The sequence below is a fragment of the Jaculus jaculus genome, chromosome 6, assembly GCF_020740685.1.
Source record: "Jaculus jaculus isolate mJacJac1 chromosome 6, mJacJac1.mat.Y.cur, whole genome shotgun sequence".
Classification (NCBI taxonomy): Eukaryota; Metazoa; Chordata; class Mammalia; order Rodentia; family Dipodidae; genus Jaculus; species Jaculus jaculus.
Window position 1 is genome coordinate 127943563 of NC_059107.1, and position 6867 is coordinate 127950429.

The 6867-nt window shown below is 38.0% G+C and overlaps 1 pseudogene; it reads right to left on the reverse strand.

Annotated features, from left to right (window-relative positions):
- Positions 1-3141: 3141 nt before the first annotated feature.
- On the reverse strand, positions 3142-3558 carry LOC123461693 (annotated as a pseudogene).
- Between the last annotated feature and the right edge of the window lie 3309 nt (positions 3559-6867).

Consider the following 6867-nt stretch of genomic DNA (forward strand, 5'->3'; position numbering starts at 1 on the left):
CCATGTACTTTACCTTTTGATCAAGTCTCTTTCTGATTCTGGAGCTTACCATATGTTATTCTCAGCAATTCACACACTTCTGCTCAACCACAGGACTAAAGTATACTAAAGGATAAGCTATGTCCAGGTGCTAATGGGATTCTGGAGTTTGGAATTCAGGCAGCCTCAGTGCCTCTCAGGCCCCATGTTTGAAGCACGTTTAACCATTGAGTCATCCGTTCAAACCTACACAAGTACTTTTTACATGCATAAAATATTAACATAATATATCTCTGTTGTTTATACTTTAAATACTAGTAGATGACTTGCCCTCAAATGTCTGAAATATGAAAAACAATCAAAAAATTATTTTGTTCTAGTATTAGCTCTAAAATCACTAAGCATCAGAAGATACTACCACCTTGTCATCATGGTCAAAGGATTGTGCTATAGAGTAGCTAGGATCCACATATGTGAGAGAACAAACAGGTGACGTTTGGCTTTCTGGGCCTGTGTTACCTCACTTAGTATAATCCATTCTAGATCTATCCATTTTCCTGCAAATTTCATAACTTCATTTTTCTTTACTACTGAGTAGAACTCCATTGTGTAAATGTGCCACATCTTCATTATCCACTTATCAGAATAATTGGTGAAACAAGCAAGGGTGCTGTTTTCTTGGTGAACCAGGTACCAGCACAAGGGTGAAGTAGATCTCCACAGCAGCTTTTTTTTTTTAATAATTTTTTTTTAAATTTATTTATTTGACAGGGACAGACACAGAGAGAAAGACAGATAGAGGGAGAGAGAGAGAATGGGCGCGCCAGGGCTTCCAGCCTCTGCAAACGAACTCCAGACGCCGTGCGCTCCCTTGTGCATCTGGCTAACGTGGGACCTGGGGAACCGAGCCTCAAACCGGGGTCCTTAGGCTTCACAGGCAAGCGCTTAACTGCTAAGCCATCTCTCCAACCCCACAGCAGCTCTTTGAAGCACTTCTCTTAATATCTGTGGGGAACACTGTAGCCAATAACGTGCAAGCCTCAGTTCAGCAAGAGATGAAAAGAAGTAAAATATTTTACATGATGTTGACAAATCTCACTCATCCATGCTACAACTGACTGACAGAAGTATGTGAGTAAAAAAAAAAAAAAAAAAAAACAAAAAAACAACTCAATAGCATAAGCTGGTAAACTAGAAGGAGATATAAAGGGAATGGAAATGGAGGGAGGAGGGACTTACGTATTGCATATGTGTAAGTAGAAGAACAGATTAGTGGGGGTGAAAAGGTTTAAGTGATATCAGGGGAAGACACAGAGTAAAGGAAAGGTGGAGGGAAGGCTAATCAAAGTCTTAGAGGATATAAATAAGTCATATGGGAACCTACATTTTTGGACAATGCAACACACAGTAGCCATAGATTATTACTAGAAAAATTTCAGTGCCAGGGATGGGATACCTTCCAGGGAGTTGTTTGGCCTGGTATCCCCAAACATTACAGGCTATTGCCAAGGCCCTTGGCTTCCCACCAGGATTAGATGGTAAGACCCTATTGCTGAAGACTCCACGTACTTGGGCTGCAAGGTCAGTGAAAAACCCTGCTGGAGCTGAGCTAAAAACCTTCTCCATGTAGACCAACTGACAGAAAGCTGGAAAAAGCCATGCTGCATGCAGTTCAATGGGAGAGAGCAAAATCACCAGTGAAGATACCCAACAGTGGACACTGCAAGTCTTTATTCCCATTAAAGTTAATTAAAATCTTCTGGTATTAATCAGTAACATTTTTTTTTTCTTATCAACATAAGTTATTTAATAAAAGCAAGCTACTGAGCAGATTTTTTTTTTAATTTCATGGTTCAAACTCACATCGTATGCATTAAGTAACCCCATCCTTTCTTTTGAGGACCCCTCCCACTCTTGGAAGTCTTCCTTGATTTCTTTACTCTACTTTTGTCTTGTTTAATAAGATTTCCACATTGCATCAGAATTTGGAAAATTACAACTTAGCTAACTTGCCTTGTCAACAGCAAAATACGGGTATCAAATTAGTAGCATTAACAGCTATTAGTATTTTCACCCTTTGGGTTGAGGTTACACCTTTTGCCTTAGTCTCCCTAAATTGCACTTAATCACCAAAAGCATCAGAGCCACTGGAACCAAGCACTGTCTCATCAGGATTGGTGAAAACAAAAATGAATTTTTGGGTTTAAAGATGGGAATAGAGTGGGGATCCTGTACTAAATTTTAAATCTCAAAAATAGGAAATGTCTTAGCAGCTTAAATCTTCTAATATAAGCTTAATATTAGGTTTTACTTTGATATGTCGCTTAAAATCAAATCAGTTGTACATACACTGGCACTTTAGCATGACGGTAAGCTTCTTTAAAATAATTGGGGATCTTTAAAATTAGGCCCTTGTAGAAAAAAGTCCATGGTCATACATCTAGCAAATTCATACTAAAATAGTCTTTGTAGGATGAAAGAAAACTTTACATATGTTGCAAGCTTATTACATGTATTTACATGGCTCTTTCTTCTCTAGGTACTTAAATCAGTTTTTAAAAAATTAGTCCGTCTTCAGGCAGATGCATATCCACTATACTTAAGAAGCAGACAAAGCCAGGCATGGTGGCACATACCTTTAATCCCAGCGCACTTGGGAGGCTGAGGTAGGATCACTGAGTTCAGGGCCAGCCTGGGCTAGAGTGAGACCCAAACACCAGGGCCACTTGGACATAGACTTTGTTCTAGCAAGCCCTTACTGACTTTCACACATACACCAATTAGTAAGTACAATTTAGTAAAATGAGATCTTTAGTAAAAATTCATTTTCTTTTGGCAGTTAGGTGAATTTAGGACATTTAATTTCCTAATGTCTACGTTTTTCAGTCCCTGTATATTTCAGCTATAACCCGACTGACTATAAACTACTGTCTCCACAATTGACAATTTTAAAAGTCACCTATTTCCCAAATCAACCTGAATGGTTCACTTGTATCAAGTACAATTATTTAAATTGCACTGATATGTCACCATGCAAACAGCACATAAATGATAGTCTTGATTATACTTGTAAATTACAAGTTTTACCTCCTTAAGTCAATTTGGTTCAGACCAATTCATGACTATGTAAACAGTGCTAAATTTAAATATTAGTACTTCATCTTAAACTTGTAATTTAAGTAAGGTTTTAAGTTGAAATGTCATCATTTCCTTATCTGAAGTATTAAATGAAACTGGAACCCAGTGGCTTGGTGGCTTGGGAAGAACACTTGGTGATGGTGGCTTACTAACCTTGGCTCCAGCATAGTTCTGGTTAGTTTGAGATTTAAAAAGCAAACTGGGACTTGATAGACTAGAGTTCCAATTTGGATTACTAGAAAAATTGTTCTTCCCGCCATTTTGCATAGCCTGCCATGCAGCTGCTGATGAGTTGTAACTGTGTCCTCATTCTTTTTTCTTGTGAACAATCTTCATCTGGGAATTCTGATCCTTAGTCTTCTGTCTAGTAAGCTGCTGTTGGTTCTTATTAACGTTTCTAGATTGAGGGACTGGAATGTTATACCTCTTTCTGCCACCCATCGTTCAGCTTCTATGTCACCTTTCAGTGTGGTTTTCAGATTGCAGGAATTCCACTACTTGTCCTCTTCCTTGCTGCCAAGCCCAGGATAATAGATGTTGCTTTCTGCCAGAGCCTTTCCTTTGTCTCAATACATTAGTTTTCATGAGCCAATCTGCTGAGTTCAGCCTAGGAGCTGAGAGAGGCCAACATCTGAGTCTCCTCAGCACACAAGTTTGAGAGAAGTCCTAGCGACTTCGAGCTGACTGCCACAGCGGAGGCTTGCTGCCAATCCACGAAGCCTCCCTCCCTTTCCTGGGAGAGCTGAGGTAGGGGTGGAACGCAGCCCGTGAGCACCTCCTAGCGAGCGAGGGAGCCACTGAACTCTCCTGCGTCTACCGACCTAATCAGTAACATTTTTAAGATATGGATAATTGTTTGCTTGGTTACAGTTTTTTTTTTTTTTTTCCAAAAGTGATACTGTGGCCATTATCAGAAGTTATGAGGATTTAATAAGGAAATTAAATTCACAAACTCAGAAATTGGCAGTCAAATGAAAAAAAGCTCAACATTTTGTTTTGCTCATACTTCTTATGCCATGCTTCTATTATGGTAGAATTGTTACTTCATACAGTAAGTAATTCATGAATGCCATATGCATGTGCCACCTTGTGCATCTGGCATTACATAGGTACTGAGGAAATGAACCTGGGTCGTTTCGGCTTTGCCTGCAAGTGCCTTAACCCCTAACATAACCTCTCAAGCCCCAAATTATTAAACATTTTAACTGTCATAATATAATGCCTTTTATCTTTCTGAATGTAAGAGTATAATTTTTCAGCCCAAAACAAATCTGTTTATATTCATTAACTGTATAATATTTGTTATTATTAATGAAAAAAACAAAAGGCTAATTTTATTAGCATTGGAAATCATTGATTATAATGCATAAACAAAAAGTATACATTTTCAATGAAAATTTGGATATTTGCACATATTAAAATTTGATTGTTTTCCCCTTCTACTGTTTTTGTCCCCGTCTCCCACCCATATTCCAATAACCCCCCCCTCCTTTTTCCAAGTAGTCCTTCTATTTTGATTTATTATTTTTGTCCTCCTCCTTCACCCAAGTCAATATGTTAATGGTGTTGATATTGTACAGGTCTTGTGGAGCCAGTGAAGAGATAAGATACTGAGTAAATATATATTTTTTTCAAGGGAAACTCTATTATGAAAATAGAGAATACTAGTGAATGTGAATTCCAGTAGCACAAATCTATCACAGTGAAAAAGCTGTTTTCATTCCAGAAAGTGTGTGCCATCAGCAAATGGATGTCCTGATTCTTTATTTTTGACATATGCAGGCTATTGACTGATTTTTTTTTTTTTACCAATATTATCAGAGAAAATAGTGGCTTCTGCAATTTTGTATATTGATAGAAATGACAAAATCAACAAAAGCTTGAGTTCTTTCTTACTTCTACCTTCCCGTGTATGTATTTGGTTGGCAAAGTCGGTCACAATGGAGTATGGAAAATTTAATTTGTAGACATTTACCTCTATAGTTTCCTGTGGTAGCACAGGAGAAAAGGGATAGAATGGCAAGGGACAGCTGGTCTACCATCTCTCTTTGAGAAATTTTTGCTAGATCTTCAGAGGTTTATCCCTTGGCATTTTCACTTCGGTTTGTTTAACGTAGACTGTGGACTTGGCTGTGCTTGCCAGTCACTTTTTAGCCCTTTTCTCTCACTTCTGCTGGGTCACCCCTTTGTTGTAGTCCTACTCTCCTACTCTATAGAAACTCCTCCTTCAGCATTTTAGATGTTTTTCTTATTTATTTATTTTGGAAACAAAGTCTCCTTAAGCAGACAAGGTTGGCATGGAACTCATGATACTCCTGTGTTGGACACATGAATGCTGAGATTACATGTCAAACTGCATTTAAAACATTATTTTAAATTGTCACATATGTAGGTAATGTAGTTTATCACTGCCTCTTCCCTTCCTATCACTCTCTTATTCTCCCACACCCATTCCACTAAACTGTTTTCTTCCACCAATCAGACTTTTCTTTCTTTTGTTCTTTCTTTCTTTCATTCTTTCTTTCTTTCCTTCATCATCCATGGAAACATGTTTATGGGCTCAGTATTGTGTAGGTAATGATAGTTTCTTTGAGATAATTAATGCATAAGCTTCCAAATGTCTGTACTATAATGTTGCAAAGCACTCCTTACCAGCGTCCACCTCTTCCCCAGTATTATTTGAGCCACAATGAGTGTGATAGCCATGTCTCATTTAGACCTAAAAACTGAACTGGTAGCATCTTGATGAGTTTTGCGACTCCCCAGTACTTACCACCATCTGAAAAGAGAAGCTTCTCTGAAAAAATAAATGAGAACATATTGAAATAACCATAACCATTTAGAGGGGAATTTGATGGGCACATTAGAAAGGTTATAAATGAATGCTTCTAAGTGAGAATCCTTCTCAGGAGCTATGCAATAATTGAGGACTCTCTCACCTCACAAAGAGATAGAGCATTGATTCTTCGTGGCCTTAGTCTAAGTGTCCTGTTAAGAGAAAATTTCTCTCCACATTCTTCCACCTTTGGGCTCTAGTGCTGAGTCAGCTTCATTGTTGGTCTGTCTAGAACCCCAGGGTTTCTCTTGATATCTTTCTTTCATAATTTGATGTGAGTACCAGCCCAGTAACTCTAAGGATTTTTGGCTCCCATCCTTTAAGCAGCATTTTATTAAACTCCCCAAGCAGATGGGCATCTATTGGTAAAAAAACTGGCTTCAAAACTGTTCGCAGACTTTGCAAAGACTAATGTCACTGTGCAAAGATACCATTGTGTCCCAATGTGGCAATCTCAGCCAAACTAAGAAAGAGGAAATACATTTCAAGATCCCTAATACTTTTGTTGATCCATGTGATGGGGGCTATCTAAATATAGAATAAATAAACAAATATATTCTACTTTGTTATGAAAAGATGGAGGGAGATTTTTCCTTATAGCTTCTGATGGGAGAAACACTTGATACATGGGTTAAAAATTGTTTATTCTCCTTCCTTGTTATATACTCAATTAGAATGACAGACTTCACAATGTTTTCCAGAATGTTAGAAAAAGTGACTTTATAAAACGTTTTTTTAAATTAGTTTTGTATTCAGCAAATACAGGCAGTTTGGTACCATTATTAGGCTCATCCGTTACCTACCCCCTCCCCATTGGCCCCTCCTTGTTGAGGTATATGGGTCGTGCATTGTGGTTATCCAAGGCATTTTTGTCTGAAAAAAAAAATATTCAAGTAGCTCTCAAAATTTAGGTT